Raw genomic sequence first — 18,402 nt, 5'->3', positions numbered from 1 at the left:
ATACATTACTCTGCCCTTATCACTAATATTTTATTTAAATGTTTTAGATTAAAATATTCATTAGAGACATTTGCTTATTGTTTTCATTCTATGATTTGTCTCCCCCCTGCACCCTGCTTTAGGTTTCAGGACTGTATTTGTATTATAGAAGGAACTTGGTAGGATCTATTATGTCCTCCTTTTTTACAAATAGCTTGTGTACAATTAGAATCAATTGTTCTATTAATGTTTGGTAATAAGATCACTTGGAAGACCATTCATACAACTTTTTTTCTGGAAGTTATAATATGTTAAATTTTTTTCCTAAGGTGAGCTAACTCAAAATTTCTGGATTTTTTGCTAATCTGAATATTAAATTTTTGGCAAATATGTGTGTACTTTATTTATGTGTCAATATTCTTGTCACAGAGTTGGTCAAAATAACCTCTAATCATTTTTTAATTTCTTCTTCATTTTTTGTGAATTGTCTTTTTTCATTTTGCTTTTGTTGACTTGGTTTTCCTCTTAAAAATAAAATTGGCTAGTGTTTCATTTCATTGTTTTTAAAATCCAAATGTCTATTTAAATTTTTCTTATTTTTTGCTTTTAGTTATGTTACTCTCCCAAAGTAGAGCAAGAAATATGAACTTTGGCATGGGTTTAGTATAGCAGGTGTATGATTATCCTCTATAGGAATTGTTCTTCCTTTTTCAATGAAAACATTAGGTTCCACAGTTAGGTGGATCTCAAATATAGGAATTCTGAATCTTTTTTAAACTATTAAACTTAGAGCTTTGAAGGCCAAGGCCAGTACAATCTATTCTTAAATATTTGTTGCTTATTATGTTCTTCTATAAGGTGCCATTTTCTGTTACTTAGCCAATGTGTGAGGTGGTGCCAGAGAAGTAGTATTTCTTTCCTCACCTTCCTCAACTTGCTGCATTCCTGTGTGGAAATCTAAGAGAGAGAGAAAACATAGGATAAGAAAAAAAATAGGTGAGCCATTTCACAATTCATTTTTAGAGACTGAGGGAAAAGCAGCTCTTCTGAAAAGTAGTCTCAACCCCTTGACTCAGGTTCTAATCATATTGGAAGTATCCTCATCACTGTGGACCAACCAGTTCAGAAAAGCATGAACTCATATGTGCTCTCCTGGGAGATGCCCTTTCAGCAAAATTCCATGTTCAGGAATCTCATTGAATTCTTTGGAGGGCTTTTCAAATTGATCAAAGATTCCTTTGATCACTTCTCTTACAAAAGTTACTGTGTGGTCCAAAATGTCCTTGTTGGAATCTTTCTGAGAAAAATTAAATGACAAAGGATTGAAAAAGCAAAGCTATGTCATCCATCTTCAGAGTTGTATAATCAACCCCTCCCCAAATCAGTGAAGGAAGCTGTTTGACCTTTTTTGTTTATTTTTTAAGTGGAAGTAACATTTACAAAATGAAAGCAAGAGTGCACTTGTTGGAAGAGACAACAGACAAAAGGGTAAATGATCAATCTTTTTGTTAAATTAGGAAAGCAGAACTTAGAGTAAATGCAATGATCCAGAGAACCATTTACAGGAAAATAGCATCAGGCAACAATAGAGTAACACAATGGCTGTTCATTTCACATTGTATTGGCAACTGATGCTGATGGAGTCACATTAACACTGAGCATGTACCCAGAGCTCTGGTGTCAGAGGAATTAAACGCCTTTTTTTTTGATGTATTATCCTGCAACTGCCAGGCTGCCAAGGGAAGATAAAAAGCTATTATCAATGGGAGAGTAGAGGAAGAAATATTTCCTTGGGAGATTCAAATTTTCTTCATCTGGGTTTTTTCCACAATTGCAAAATAATTGAGAACTATTTGGAGCTAACTTAACTACAAATTTTGTTTTTAACTTTCTTTTACTGTTCCCAGAAGGACTCAGACTGAATCTGAATTTTAACAGCTATTTCCAGAAACTTTTTTCTTTAAGGAAATAAGATTTTTTTCTCACAATGGATAGAGAAATGTAAACAATGAGGCCCTCCTGGGATTTGTACCTTTTTACAAATTTACAAATGACCTGAAAGAAGGAGTATATGGTAAAATCTTCAAGTTTACAAATGATGGTATCAGACTCTAATGGGTAGCAAATCTGAAGCTGACAGAGATCATAGGCTCCTAGATTTAGAACTGAAAGGGACTGAAACTATAGGATGGTATTGTGAGGTAGTGTGAAGGAGAAAAAAATGGCAAATGATATGTCTGTGTGGACAAATCAAAGGCGATACATTTTAGGGGAAAATAATCCAAACTAGATTCATAGATTTGTAGCTTCTTTATTATTAAGTATGATTTGGGGAAATAGTATGGAGACTGTGAATAATAACAAAAACTATCATGTCAGCTCTGTCTTGGCCTCTCTGTACTTCATCTTCTGACCCTAAAAGATTTCCTCTCTCCAAGAAGTTCCCTCCTCCCATTGGTGAATTATTCCAGGGACTTCATTTTTGAGGAAGTATCCAAGCCAGTCATCTTTTGCTCCTCTCCTAACTCCACGAGGTGTATGGGGTACTCAGGGAAGACTAGTATCTCTGGTGTGAGGGCTTGGTAAACCCTTTCCAGGACTGCTTTCCTTTTTTGGTGACTACCTGTCACCGAGCTCTTACCTATGACTCCAAGGAGCTGTAGCATGAGTACAGGTTGCACCCTGGTAAACTATCTCTGCAAGTGGACTAAACCAGATTGAGAGTAACTAAAGAGCCTTAAACCCATGGGTGAATTAGGGGGTTGTCTACCCTATGAAGACTGACCTCAGTAGAAGGGGTAGATTAGCAGTGTGTTTCAATGTCAATGAAGGTGGTAGAATCAGTCACCGTGGGGCACTTAGAGCTTGGTTAAATACTGAAGGTCATCCACTGTATCCTGAATCATCACCAATTATCTTGAATTTTTTATTGCCACTGAAATTTGATTACTCTAGAAGAGAGAGTAGGGCTGCCAACTTTGTGCAACTCTACCTTACTTAAATGCAACTTATTTGTGAGTCAAGAGATATCACCTGATGTCATTTTGGTCCTTTTGAGTTGGGAAGATCCAACCCACAGAGATCCAGTATATTTAGGCTTGATGAGGGAGAGCATGCTGGCTTAAAGTCCTAGAAATGGACTATAATGGCTGATAATTAAAGCTAGCATTCATATAATACCTTAAATTTTGCAAAGTTCTTTTATAACTATTCTCTCATTTTATCCTCATAAAATTCTGGGGCTTATATACTAATATTGTCCACATTTTATATATAAGGAAACTGAGGTGGATTGAGAGTAAATGACTTGCCCAGGGTAACTTATCTGGTAGTTGTCCAAGTACAGATTTGAACACAATTCTTCCTGATTCCAGGTTCAATGCTCTAGTTACTATGCCACCTAAGCATTCTAAATGCATGAGGAGTTCATTATTTGAGTTACATGAGCAGTGACTGCAAGTCATTATATTCTTCTTATTTGTTAAGCAGCTTCAATGGATTTTATAGGTGCAAGGCAATTCATAACTGATGAATATAATTTCTATAAAGTAAAAGCCATTTTCTTAGCCAATTGAACAAACACATTTTGTGCTGGGGGGAGTGGGCAGGGAATAAGCTTTTTAACAATAATGAAGCGCAGGGAAAATTGTTTGTGAGAATTGGCCAACTTGGTGAGCAGCCCACAGAAGCCTGTAATTTGGGAAAATATACTGTTTAACAAATAACTAGAAAATATTCTTTGATTATTAATAATAGCTGGAAGTCAGCCACTAGATTGCCTGTCTTTCTCCAAGTTGTATTTAGCCAGGAAGGGTGAAATCCTTTGAATTGGTTTGGATATTTTAATAGTACCACCCTCATTTCCCTGTCCCCACAAGGGTTGTTGTAGGAATCCATTGAAATTATAATTAATTATGGAGTGATTAGCACAGTGCCTTTATGTAAATGCTATGTCAATGAGAGTTATCATCATCATCATCATCATTATTATATTTTTTCACTCATAGGTATGATAATATGGTGTATTTTTAGCACCGTATATCCAGGTAAGAGCCATCTAGTTGTCATTGGTCTGAATCACTGTGCCAAATCCACCCATGAGCAAGTGGGGAGAGAAGTGGTATGAAAAAAATATATTTGGTGTGGACACAAGAGGGTGGCAAACTTCATCTTTTCTTGTCATGATTAGAACAGTTATGATCACTTTCCACCAACTTTATAAATAACTGATATGGAAATAAAAATGAGCCCATTTTAAAGAGGGCATCTGGGTGTACACAAATAGATTGCATGTGGCTAAGTGCAAATTAGCTAAGTTAAAACAGTACTGTTAATTTTTCTTTAATGCTGGCATTCCTGAAATACCTCCACCACCTGAAGACTTATGCTTAGCTTTTCTCATAATCTCTTGATTTGTAATTTTAAAAAATTGCATCAGATGTCTAAATATGCCAGTGATTCCATCCTAATTAACACACATAGTTTACAAGTCCCTGTAGCTGTGAGAAAAGTGCTAATGGGTTTCATTAATTGTTCAATATTATCATTTCTATGAAATACAAAGCCAGAAATGCCTCCCATGTAACATATAATAATATAGAGTAAATAGATAAATTGAGCTCTTTGGCCTAGTAACTTTTGGGATGCATATTTCATAATTTTCATTTTGATAAGTGAAAAGTAGTTGGCCTGCTTTGAGTCCCTTAAGTCAAATAAAAGGAAAAGAAACAATTGCATTATTCATACCACCTTCATTTTTAGAAAATATTACAAAAATGTGGTGCAATGTGAGATATAACATAAAGTTATGGGTTTAGAATTAGGAAGACTCAGATTCAAATAGAGCCTCCACTCATGTTCTGTGTGCCCTTGGGACAAATCATTTAGCATTCAAATGCTTCAGGCAACTTTCAATCTTCCCAAGATTGAGCTCACAGATTGTTTCACTTTTTGTTTTTGTATTCCCATTTCTTAGCAGTATTAAAATATTGTTGAGGTATAGTTAATAAATATTTTTCAATTGTTTGGTTGATTTCTTTGATCTTGAGAGTTCCTCATCCACTGAGGAAATCATTGATCATTCTCATGACCCAGAACTTAGAGAAAGGACAATACTTAGTTTCTTTGAGTTAAAGGAGCTTCAATGGTTATCTAGTTTAAAGGGTGGTAGGAAAGGTAAAAAAGTTTAATAGGAAATATCCCTAATGCTAATGGGATAGTACCTTGACCCATTCCCACTAGTCCTTGCAGCCTTTCTTCATGCACAGCGTTTCCCCTGGTCTACTCTGATCTCCTTATATGTCTTAAAAATACTGTCTCAAGATTGTAGTTATTTCCGCAACAGCTGTACTGCCAGTCTTGCCAAAAGTTGGTTCTGCTTGAGGCAGGAATGGCTACCCACCTGGAAAGGCCAAAGCTCACAGAGATCAGAGAAAAAGATCTTTTCTTCTTTCAGTCCATCTTTTCACTTCAGCCACTGCCAAACAGTCACCTCTCTCTTCCCCAATTGCCAATCTGGTATTCCCAAAGGTTTCACAGGGAATTTTCCAGAGAGCTAAGGAAAAACTGCCTTTCACACCTTATTTAGCCCAGAGAGAGAGAGTCCAGAGCTACAGCTGAAAACCTCCAACTCTTACATCCACCTGAGAATTCTAGCAGCAGCTTTGGCTCCAAATTCTAATCTGTGCCTAATACAGTCTTTAAGGATAACAGGATTCCCTCCTGTCACTCACTTATAAAAGCCCAATACCTAATTTTACCCCTAATACTATACTCTGAGTATATAAAAGGACAAAAACATGATTCCTGTCCTGAAGCGGCAGATATTTTAATGGGGGAAACAATCCAAATAACTAGGAACACAGAACATACAGATGAAGATTATCTGAAAGGAAGAAACTGTGGGGACTGGAAAAGGCCTCATGGAGAAGGTGAGATTTAAGACGAGTCTTGAAGGAAGCCAAGAAAATGGTGATAGATGGTGTGCCATTTCTTGGCTGAACAAAAAAAAAAGAGAGTTTCAGGCTTCCAGATGAATTTTGACTTTTAAAAATTTTTGTTATGTGGTCCATTTTGCTAGTGAATTTTCTTTTAAATGCATTTGAAAAACTCGTATATAGTTACTTTGCATGAAAATAGTGTGAGAATGAGTGAATAATATAAAATACTATGACCTTACTGTCATGCCAACAGTTCTCACTGTGTAAATTTGCATTATGCAAATTCAACTTTATGTAAAGAATTCTGAAAGAAATCCGAATAAGGATTCTGAATGAGGATATGATTGAGCTGCTAGCTGCAAAGACAGCAGAAGAACAGGAAGCTTCGGAATCCAAGGTTGAATGGAAAAGGTTCACAAAATGCAGTTGGCAGAAGCATTTCATCATTTGAGTGATTTTTTTTCTTGAAAAGATGGATCCAAATATTGAAAGATTTTTGAAAATTCAAAGACTAGTTGAAGATAACATTGCTTTCTGTTATCAGATATATCAGGGGAGAAAAAGAAAGCCATTGTCCAAACATCTTGACAGATTAATAAAAAAAAAAATTATACAGCCACCACAGGGATGAAGGCTAGAAAAATCGAGTAGAGAAGGAGCAAGACAGTACAACTATCTTAATTTTACTCTACAGTACTGTGCATACTTTATCATTAACTATCTTTATTTCATAATTCTTTTATTATAATGGAAAAGAATTTAGTATTCTGCATTTTAGTATTCTTTAGGGCTTGTGCAAAAGTATTATTCTGGGTATGCCTTTGTTACATAACCTAGAGGAAGTGGATGGGTTAAATAAAAACTGTAGAGATATGCAGAACGATCCGCTGTAAAGTGAGAACTGTCTGTACATTTAAAAAATACTTAGGGGCAGCTGGGTAGCTCAGTGGATTGAGAGTCAGACCTAGAGACGGGAGGTCCTAGGTTCAAATCTGGCCTCAGACACGTCCAGCTGTGTGACCTTGGGCAAGTCACTTGACCCCTATTGCCCACCCTTACCACTCTTCCACCTAGGAGCCAATACACAGAAGTTAAGGGTTTTAAAAAATAAAGAATACTTACTGATATCTCCTGTAAAATATATAGAGAAACAACTTTGTTTTTGTCTTAAAACCTTATTATTTCAGTTTACTTGTGTTTCAAAGAAGCCCTAACAGAAAACAGTTTTATAGATAAATCATACCTTGTCAAGGGAATTATTTAATCAGTACAGTATTACTCGCTTTTTTTTCTCTTTAAACCCTTACCTTCCATCTTGGAGTCAATACTGTGTATTGGCTTCAAGGCAGAAGAGTGGTAAGGGCTAGGCAATGGGGGTCAAGTGACTTGCCCAGCGTCACACAGCTGGGAAATATCTGAGGTCAGATTTGAACCTAGGACCTCCCATCTCTAAGCCTGGTTCTCAATTCACTGAGCTACCCAGCTGCCTCCTGTATTACTTGTTTTTAAAAAAATATTTTCATTGAGGTCCTTGGTTTTTACATGATCTTTATGTTACAATATATTATTTCCTTTTTCCACCCTGAAAAAAAGCCTATAAAAAAGAATCAAAAAGAAAGAACATTATTTAACCAAATTTACCAATATATTGAAAAAATTTGATAATACATGCAGTACTTCATACCCATAGCCCATCATTTCTACAAAGAAGTAAAATTGAATTTTGCAAAATTATATTAGGAATTGGTAATAATTGCTTGTTAAGGAATTCCAGAAAATTAAAAAAAATATTAAAAGTGATTTCTGAGTTTCTGTGCTTTCTGGGAACCTAGCAAGGATGCAGTAGGTCTTTGAGAGCAAAGTTCAGAATTTCCTTGGGTCTCCCAGTGGGAACTGTCATTGAATATACCAATAACAAAAATACCAAGAACCTGTACATCATCTCTTTGAAGGGGATTAAGGGAAAATTGAAAATACCTGCAGCTGCTATGGATGACTGATAATGGCCACAATCAAAAAGGGAAAACCATAGCTCTAGAATAAGGTTCATCCAGCAGTGGTAATAATATAGCAACAGAAGTCACATCAGAGAAACGACGGTGTATTTCTATTTTTTTAAGACAATGCAGGAGTCACTGTTAACAATAAAGGCGAGATGAAAGGTTTAGTCATTATGGGGCATGTTGCCAAGGATTATGCTGACTTGTAGCCTAGCATTGCCTCTATTGCTGGTAGCCTTGCTTGATTCTTCTAAAACCCATTTGTAAAAGTATATCATTGAAATGCCTGACTATCTAAAACAAACAAATAAATAAATGAACTAATTTCTGAGAGGGAGAAAGAGAGAGATAAAGAGAGAGAGAGAAAAGAGAGAAGAGAGAAGAGAGAGAAGAGAAGAAAGAAGAGAGGAGAGAGAGAAAAAAAAAGAGAAGAGAGAAGACAGACAGAGAGACAGACAGACAGAGAATCCTGCCAATTTGAAAAATGACTGTCATTCTACTGGGTTGGTGATATCCAGAAAAAAACAACTGTAATCTTTTTCTTTCAGCAAGTTCACTGAACAGAAAAGCAGTTTTGTTCTTGGAACTATGAGAGGTTTGGTAGTTAAGAAGAGAGTGGCAAGCATTGCTTCCTGAATGAAAGCATCCATGGAAAACTAAAGTCTTCTGAACTGGAGGAAAGGCTTGTAACAAACTCATCTGAAATGTTCCAGAGCTATGAACAGGATAGAATTCCAAGAAATAGTATAAGAGTGAGTTAGTTCTACTGGATTTGGAGAAAAGAGTGATTAGATTAAACAGTGATTGCTAATGGTTGACAATTAGCACAAAGAGTACCACATACTTAGACATTTGCATTTCTTTAAATTGTGTTCTAATTGCATATCTTAGGACTTAAGAAAATAAGTGATTTTCATAAGCGTGAATAATTAATTTACTAATGTGGATGGCAGAAATCCTCTGTATCCTAGTAGTTTGATAGGAGCATAGCTCCTGAGCTGGAAAGGACCTCAGAAATTAGATAATTCCAATTAGATAAGCCCAATGCCTTCATTTTATAGATGAAGCAACTGAGATCCAGAGAAGTGAATTATCTTGTTCAGGTGTAATATTTGAAACTATTACTTTCCTTTGGCACAGGTTCCTTTAAGACTTCAGAAAATTGGGAGTGTCACCATAGTTTTAGTGATGGGAGTCCAAGACAGATTATGCCCCGCCATATTGAGTGAGGTGCCAATTTAGCCATAAGGATTAACATGCTTGACTCGTCTCTGTAGTGGATTGGCTCAGTGACCAAGATACTATGTCTTGCAATCAAGGGAATGACTTACCCATAGGTGATGATATATTTGGAAGCAAACTAGAGAGGAGGAAAATTGGTGGCAATTGTTTTAAGTTTTAAGCCTATTCCCCAAGGTGGCAGAAAGGAGAGTGTGCTCTGGATTTTGTATTTCTATTTTTACTTTTGCTTTTAGTAAATATCTCTTTGTAAAAACTGAAAAAAAAGAAAGAAAAGAAATCAGGTCCTTTAACTCCAGAGGAGTTTCTGCTATCCTTCTCAAACATATTTAAAATGTATGACTTGATAATTCAGTGGAGCATGGTAACATTGCATTTGATCATATTCACTGCAGGGCACTCAAGAATAACTTTCTCCTTACTTACTGCAGGCTTAGAATTAGAGGACCTAAGGTCAAGTATTGGCTTTTTAAGAGAATGATGGATAGCAGAGGAGAAGCATGGTTGTTGTTCAGTTGTTTCTGTCATGTCTGACTCTTTTTGAGCCCATTTAGAGTTTTCTTCACAAAGATACTGGAATAGTTTTCCATTTCTTTCTTCAGCTCATTTTGAAGATGAGGAAACTGAGGCAAATAGGGTTAAGTGACTTGCCCAGGGTCACCCAGATAGTGACTGACACCAGATTTGCACTCAGGAAGATAAAAGTCTTCCTGACTCCAGGCCTGACACTTTGCTGTGCCACCTAGCTGCCCCTAGAGGAGGCCAGGAATCGCAGATAAATCCCTCAATCTGAAAACAGGAAAATCTCGATTTTAATTTTGCCATGGTCACTTAGCTATGTTTTCCAGGACAAGCTATTCAAATTCTCAGCTTTATGTGTAAAATGAAAGCACTGGATGAGATGATATTCAACATCTCTTCAAGCTCCCAATCTAGGACACTGGAAGCAAAGGAAGGAGGGACTTTGTGAGGGCAACGTAGAAAAGTGAAAGTGCACCATTGAGTGAAACAATTCCAAATTATGGCTATAGCTAGTAGGTAGATAATTAGGAGGAATGAATTATTGAGGAGGGAGTTTCTGTGTCAAATTATATATGTATGTATATATGTGCATTTATATATTATAAGTAATTGCATATTCTATTTGTGTGTTCTGTTTCTGCTAATTCTAGGTAATGCTTCTACTTCAGTGTTTAAATGAACATTTATATTTTGTAAAGGAAAAATAATTTGCTTTTTTAAAAAAAAACATGAGAGTTCAATTTGCCTACGTGGAGGCTGGGTGTTTTAATTAAATACATAAACAAGGTATCCCCACTCCAAACCACAACATAGCAAGACTTCACAAAATCAATGAAAAAAAAATCAACACCTTATTCCTGAATCTAAACCCATAAAGTACAATAAACATAAGGCCAATATATTGTGAAGAAATAGCATGATATTTACTCACCATCTAATTATTCTCTAATTTAGAAAGTGTTGTGGCAGCTAGGTGGCTCAGTAGATAGAGTGCTAGGTCTGCATACAAGAGAACCTGGGTTCAAATCTGACTTCAGATATTTCCTAGCTATGTGACCCTGGGCAAATCATTTAACTCTAATTGCCTAGTCATTACTACTCTTCTGCCTTGGAAGATTGACTTGTATTGATTCTAAGACAGAAGGTAAGGGTTATTGGGAGGGAGAGGAGAAAGCATTAAAAGTGTGAAATCTTTTTTTCCCCTCAAATTTTTTTTGAACCTCCTCCCCACAAAGTATGGCCATTATTTTTTCCTCTTTTTCAAATTTCTCCTTAAATGGCACTAATGCTCAACCTAAATCAATAAAGATGACAAAACTTTAGAGTCTAGATTGATACAGTAAAATTTTCCTCTTAAAAGTTTTTTTAAATTAAATTTTATTTTGATCGTCATGCAAAACACACTTCCATATTGGTTATTGTTGTAAGAGCACATTCAAACATAACCAAAACCCCCAAATAAAACCATAAATATATTCACGTGAAAGATGACTCCAACAGTTCTTTCTTTGGAGGTAGATAGCATTCCCAGTCATAAACTTTTCAGAATTGTCCCAAATCACTGCATTCCTGAGAGTGGCCAAGTTTTCACAGATAATCATTGTCCAATATTGCTGTTACTGTGTATGATGTTCTCCCAGTTCTGCTTATTTCACTCTACATCACTTCCTGCAGATATTTCCAGATTTTTTCTGAAATCTTCTTGTTCATCATTTCTTAAAGGACAATAATATTCCATCACCAACATGTACCATTATTTTGTTTGTTCAGTCATTCCCCAACTGATGGACATGCCTTCAATTTCCAATTCTCTGCCACTAAAAAAAGAGCTGCTATAAATATTTTTGTACAATTAGGTCATTTACCTTTTTTTTTATTACATCTTTGGGATACAGATCCAGTGATGGCATTACCAGATAAAAGAGTATGCAAAGTTTTATAGCCCTTTGGGTATAGTTCTGAATTGCCCTCCAGAATGGTTGAATCAGATCATAACTTCAGCAACAATGCATTAGTGTCCCAATTTTGCCACATCCCCTCCAACATTTACCCCTTTCCTTTAATACCATGTTGGCCAATTTGATAGGTGGGAAGTGGTACCTCCATGTTTTTTTGTTTTTTTTTTTTTTACACCCTTGTACTTCGGTGTATTGTCTCATAGGTGGAAGATTGGTAAGGGTGGGCAATGGGGGTCAAGTGACTTGCCCAGGGTCACACAGCTGGGAAGTGGCTGAGGCTGGGTTTGAACCTAGGACCTCCTGTCTCTAGGCCTGACTCTCACTCCACTGAGCTACCCAGCTGCCCCTCCATGTTGTTTTAACTTGCATTTCTTTAATCAACAGTGATTTCGAATATATTTCATATGATTATTGATAGCTTTAATTTCTTCATCTGGAAATTGATTTTTTGTATCCTTTGACCATTTCTCAATTGGGGAATGGCTTATATTCTTATACATTTGACTTACTTTTTTATATAAATTTAACAAATTAGACCTTCAACAGAGAAATCTATTATAAAATTTCCCCCATTTGTTGTTTCTCTGCTAACCTTAGTTACATTAGGTTTGTTTGTACAAAAGCTTTTTAATTTTATATAATCAAAATTATTCATTTTACATCTTATAATATTCTCTATCTCTTGTTTGGTCATAAATTCTTCCTTTCTTCAAAGATCTTCCAGGTAAACCCTTCTGTTCCCCTAATTTAGTTATATCACTTTTTAAGTCATATATCCATTTTGACCATATCTTGGCATAAGGCTATCTCATTAGCTTTATACCTAGCTTCTGCCATACTGTTTTCCAATTTTTCAAGCAGTTTTTGTTAAATAATGATATTCCAAAATGTGGGGTCTGGGGGTTTGTCAAATACTAGGTTGCTAAGGTCAGTTACATCTGTATATTGTGTATCTAATCTATTCCATTGATCTACCATTCTATTGACACAGTATAATTTTCTAAAAAGTTTGTAAGTGGTGATGATAATATATGCCATTTAGGACATTAGTATTTAATCAATATTGAGTAATTCTTAAGTCTTATGTGATGAGATAAAAGAATAGAGGAAATTTATGTTTTCCTAGGTTTTTGATGAAGGAATCTGTAGGAATGTTAACAACACCATCTGTCTGAAATATATTCTAAGGAAAAAGAGTACAGTTGAATTAATTGGTTTCAAAAACCTATGAAGATATATAGTTGAAATTAAGAAAGCTAGAAATACCTCCAAAGTTCTTTTGAGATTTCTCATATCAATTATTAATTGAGTGCCTAGCTTTTGTGCAAAGTTAAAGCTGTATATTTTGTTGAATAACTTAAAAAGGGAAAAGGTTTAATACAAAAATATTTCCTCAATATCTTTGCACTCTTTGATTTAATTTCATAGTTCTAATCTTAGAGTTGTCCACATTAGGTCATCCCTCTCTGATGTCTAACTGCATGTTGACATAATGATATTATCTTTCAAAAATTAGAGAAATGAGGAAAATAAGAAAATATGTTCTCAGGAATGTATGTATCTTTTTTCTTTTATGTTTGGTTGAGAGGCACTTGATCTAAAGGAACTTTTGTCCCATTCTATATGACCTGTACTTAGAATAAATGCTTGATTTTTAATATGGGCTTCTATGCCACATGCTCTGTAGTCACTCTCCTAGCCTCCACTGGTAGTCTGGCCTCTACATTTCTTCTCAGAGTTTGAGTGTTTGACCATATTTTTCTAATATGAGCCTCCACCGCTACCTTTCCTTATCAGTTGATATCAATTATGGAGGAGTATTTACTAAGGTTGTATTGTAATTACTGTTTACTAAGTTTGTAAAAATTAGTACAAATTATGTCTGTGGCTTACTTGAGTACCTGCAGAGGCCAGGAGGAAAGTAGGCATAAGCTTAGAGAGCACATTTGTCAAATAGATAACTTATAGGCCATAGAAGTCATAATAAGGGGGAGTTTCCAAGATGAGGCTGTCTTCAGTGTCTCTAGTTCTTTCTTGGCTCCTGATGCAGATATTACCACAAGATACTGATATTTCTGAGGGCAATGCCAGGATGTTAATGAGAAATTTCAAATCCTCTAACCCTCTAGTGAAAATAGAATTCTTCTCTGCTGAAGGAATGTAGGATGAGACAGGCACTTTTCTCCCCACTCACTTCTAGTGTTTCTTTCTGAGAGGCTTGGCTGCCATGTTTCTAACACTAAGCTGCCAAATGCTCAGATGCTGAATTCTAAAACAGTATGCTATTTTAAACAATATGATCTAGTTTCCAGACAATCCCAACATATTTTCAGTGGAATGTCACTCTATTTTGTCATGGTTCAACTCTTCCTCAGCACTAAACAACATCCTTATTACGTAACATCTTACCTCTTAGACAAGTAACACATATGATCCCGAGCCCCTTAAGTGAAAGATAAAGTTGCAAGAGATTTAAACGTGTAAGATTTGAGAGCTATGGAGTAGAGATTGGGTAAAAGGATCAAAAGAATACAAGATGTACAAAACTTTAACCTAAAACAAACTGCCTAAAATTATAGGGAACCAAATAGAAATTCATGACTCCAGGAGATAAAATGAATTCTTAAAACAAAGTGAAGGATTGATAATTTCTTAAAACAAAGTGAAAGATTGAGAAAATATAGGAAAATGTAAGATATTTGATATAAAAAAACAAATGGCCTGGAAATCAAATCAAGGAAAAATAAGTTAATAATCATAAAGTTATCTAAAAGCCATGAAGAATATTACACTTCAATAATCATTTGAGAAAATTACTCAGAAATATTCTAACAAGAAAGAAGTATAAAAATAGAAAATCTTCACCTATTACCTCTTGAAACTCCAAAATAAATATCATTACCAAAATTTAGAGTTTATAGATTAAAAAAAGTTAAGTAGCTACACAGAAAGAATTCAAATATTGAGGAACCATCAGGATATATGTGTGTATATATGTATGTGAATATATATACATATATGTATGCATACATATATAATTGTTTAATATAATGACAACTATGAGACAATATAAATTTTGCGAAACAGCCACAGCAGTCTTTAGGGGAAAATTTATATTTATAAACATTTTTTAACAACAAAAAGAAAGAACATATTAAGGAGCTCAACTAAAAATATTAGAAAACCAATAAATTAAAAACACCAAATGAAAATTCTAAAAATACAAAGAGTTTAACACAATAAAAAACAAATAAAAAATTGAATGGATAAAATTGTTTTTTTTAAAAGGATAAAACATTAGCTAACTTGCAAGGAATAAAGAGGAAAAACACATTTTTAGGGTTAAAATATAAAAAAGAATTCAAGGACAGAAAGAAGTTATCTTGATTTTATTAACAGATGCCATTAAAGCTTTTGCCAAAACACAATGTCCATGTCTATTAAAAACATTACAAAACAGGAATAAATGTTTCCTAAAATGATCAATCAATGTATGTAATGGAGATAGTAAAATCTTTTTCAATTAAATCAGGGATAAAACAAGATTGTCTATTTTTACCACTTTTATTTAACATAGTATTAGAACTACTGGCTATAGTAACAAAGAAAGAAAAATAAATTGAATGAATAAGCTTTCAATAAAGAAGCAAAATAATCAATTTTTTTGGTGATATGGTGGTATACTTAAAAGCTTAATAGTCAGCAAATTTGTAGTATATAAAAAAACCGATACAAACCATCAATATCTCTATATAATACCAATAAAATCTAGCCAGCAGAGAAAACTATATCTCACTTAAGTAACTACAAATTGGGGCAGCTAATTGGCTTAATGGATAGAAAGCCTGGCCTGGAAATGGGGTATTGTGGGGTTTAAATCTGTGCTGAGACACTTTGAAGCTGTGTGATGCTTGGCAAGTCAACACCCAATTTTCTAAGCCTTATTGCTTTTCTGCCTGGGAATCAATACTTAGTAAGATGGTAAGAATTTAAAAAACAAGTATAGATAGTATAAAATACCTTGTAATTTACTAAGATACACACAAAAAACTTTATATAAAACTATAAACCACTTTTTACAAAAATAGTGACATATCGAAATAATTGGTAAAATTTTCATTGTTTATTGGTAGGACTAGTTAATTGGACAGTCAGGTGGTGCAGTGAAAAAAGTGCTGGTCCTAGAGTTGGGAAGACTCAACTTGCTGAGTTCAAATCTGGCCTGGTGAGACACTTTAACATGCATGTTCTTATGTGGGGTGAACTGCCTCACAGAATTCTACAGTGCCCCGGAGAACTCCAGGAGAGGGGGCAGTTGGGGAAGTTAAGAATGTGGGTAAAAGCAGGACACCCAGCTTGACAAGGACACTCTTTGGGGGAGCTGGGTGGCATGAGAGGGGTAGGATTTTACTTCTCTGCTAGCTTATCTCTGACCTCAGGGAGCAGGGTGATTCTTTGCTCTTTACTCCATACAGACTAAACCAGGCTGTGAGCACTATGAAAATACCTATAGGCAGTAGTATCCCAGCTAATCTCTAAACAATATAGATCTACAAACAAGATTACCTTCATCATCTTAACTAGATAACATTAGATTCAAGAGAAAGTTTAGCTTGTGAGGGATTTAGGGGAATAAGTTTATTCCAGGCATTCCTCTCTGGGGGATTGCTATTTCTGTCAATATAGTGAAGATATTAGATAGTTTTACCTCACCCTCCATCCTAGACATCTTTACAACACATAATAACTGTGTGACCCTGGGCAAGTCACTTCACCCTGTTTGCTTCAGTTTTCTCATCTGTAAAATGACATGGAGAAGGAAATGGAAAACTACTTCAGTATCTCTGTTGAAAAAATCTCAAATGGGCTCATAAAGCATTGTACACAATTGAAAATGACTGCAATATTACAAAATTTAATTTACTTACTCAATTGCAAAGCAAACTACCTAAATAGTAATATATAAAACTAGAAAAAATAATGAAATTTATATAGAGACCTAAAAGGCCAAGAATATCACAGAAATTGATGAAAAAAATGGGAACAAATAGAGCCTACCAGTATCTGAACTCAAACAATTTGGTTCTATTATTTAAATTCTATTGGTTAAAATATGAGTTAAACTGGTTCTATTGGTTAAAATTTATTAAAATATGAGTGTAACAGATTAAGTACCCAGTACTTAGAAGCAAATGTATCTAATACTTAGTATTCAATAAACCCAAGCCCCTTGCCAACAGGTATAAGGACTCACTCTTTGATAAAAACCACTGGGAGAAATGGACACTACTATGGAAGAAATTAAATTTAGACCCAAGCTTTATAACTTATGCCAAAAACAAATAAGAGAAACTTGGAAAAAAATTACTTTCCAAATCTACACATAGAAGAAAAATTCATGACCAAACAAGACATAAAGTATATCACAGAAAATAAATAGTATAAATTTGATTTGTTGTTATTCAATCATTTTTTGGTTATGTCCAACTCTTTGTGACACCATTTTTGGTTTTCTCGGCAAAGATACTGGAGTGGTTCATCATTTCCTTCTCCAGCTTATTGTACAGATAAGGAAATTGAGGCAAACAGGGATAAGGGACTTGCCCAGGGTTACATAGTCAGCTAGAATGTGTTGAAAGACAGATTTGAACTCAGGAAAGATGTTTTTTCTTGACACAAGGCCTGGCATTCTATCTACTGCACCACATAGCTGCCCATAATTTGGATTACATACATTTAAATTTTTTTCCTCTAAAGAATCCAAAAAATGTTAGATTAAAAGAGAAACAATTTTTTTGCATCGTTTTCTCTAGTGAAGGTTTATTTAAAGATATATAAAGAACTGATTGAAATTTATTAGAATAAGAGGCAGTTCTCTTGGGATAAATGGTCACTCTAAGTATATATCAACAGACAGTTCTCAGTGGAAGAAACCCAAGATACTTATAGCCATATGAAAAAAATATGTTCCCAAATCACTTCTAATTGAACATTGATGCAAAGAATACTACTGTGTTTATTGGGAGAACTTTTAGATTTTCTCTAGTGATTAGTGAAGTATAAGAAGGAAGACTGAGTTTATGGTCAGAGGCTATAAAGATACTTGGGTTCAAATCCCACTTCTCATTACTTACTATTAATATGACTTTCTTTGAATGGTTTACCTTTCCTGGTTCTTAGTTTCCTCATTGTAAACTGAAGGAGTCGCCAAAGCTAAAACATGCTTCCTCTTTTCAGAAAGGTCTTAAAATGCCAAATGAGACATATAATTTTTAATATGATCAATGTAGGAATTTATTTGCTTGACTGTATATAATTTTAGGACAGTTTTCTTTTTATTGAGTTGATGAGAGGAATAGAAGGAAGGGGAAAATGCTATTTATCAAGAAAAAAAATGTATTTAAAATCAAGGAGTTGGCGGGAACAGATGCAGAGCGAAAGGAGCAGAGCCAGAAGAACATTGTACACAGAGACTGATATACTGTGGTAAAATTGAATGTAATGGACCTCTGTATCAGCAGCAATACAATGACCCAGGACAATTCTGAGGGATTTATGGTAAAGATGCTACCCACATTCAGAGGAAGGACTGCAGGAGAGGAAACATATAAGAAAAACAACTGCTTGAACGCATGGGTCGGGGTGGACATGATTGAGGGTGTGGACTCGAAACTACCACACCAATGCAACTACCAACAATTTGGAAATTGGTCTTGATCAAGGACACATGACAAAACTAGTGGAAATGTGCATTGGCCATGGGTG

The 18,402-nt window shown here is 35.0% G+C and overlaps 1 pseudogene; it reads left to right on the top strand.

Moving 5' to 3' along the window:
- The first annotated feature begins 6,258 nt into the window (after positions 1 to 6,258).
- Positions 6,259 to 8,163, top strand: LOC123246625 (annotated as a pseudogene).
- The last annotated feature ends 10,239 nt before the right edge of the window (positions 8,164 to 18,402 follow it).

The sequence above is a fragment of the Gracilinanus agilis genome, chromosome 4 (assembly GCF_016433145.1).
Source record: "Gracilinanus agilis isolate LMUSP501 chromosome 4, AgileGrace, whole genome shotgun sequence".
NCBI classification, from domain to species: Eukaryota; Metazoa; Chordata; class Mammalia; order Didelphimorphia; family Didelphidae; genus Gracilinanus; species Gracilinanus agilis.
This window is presented reverse-complemented; position numbering and strand designations above follow the sequence as displayed.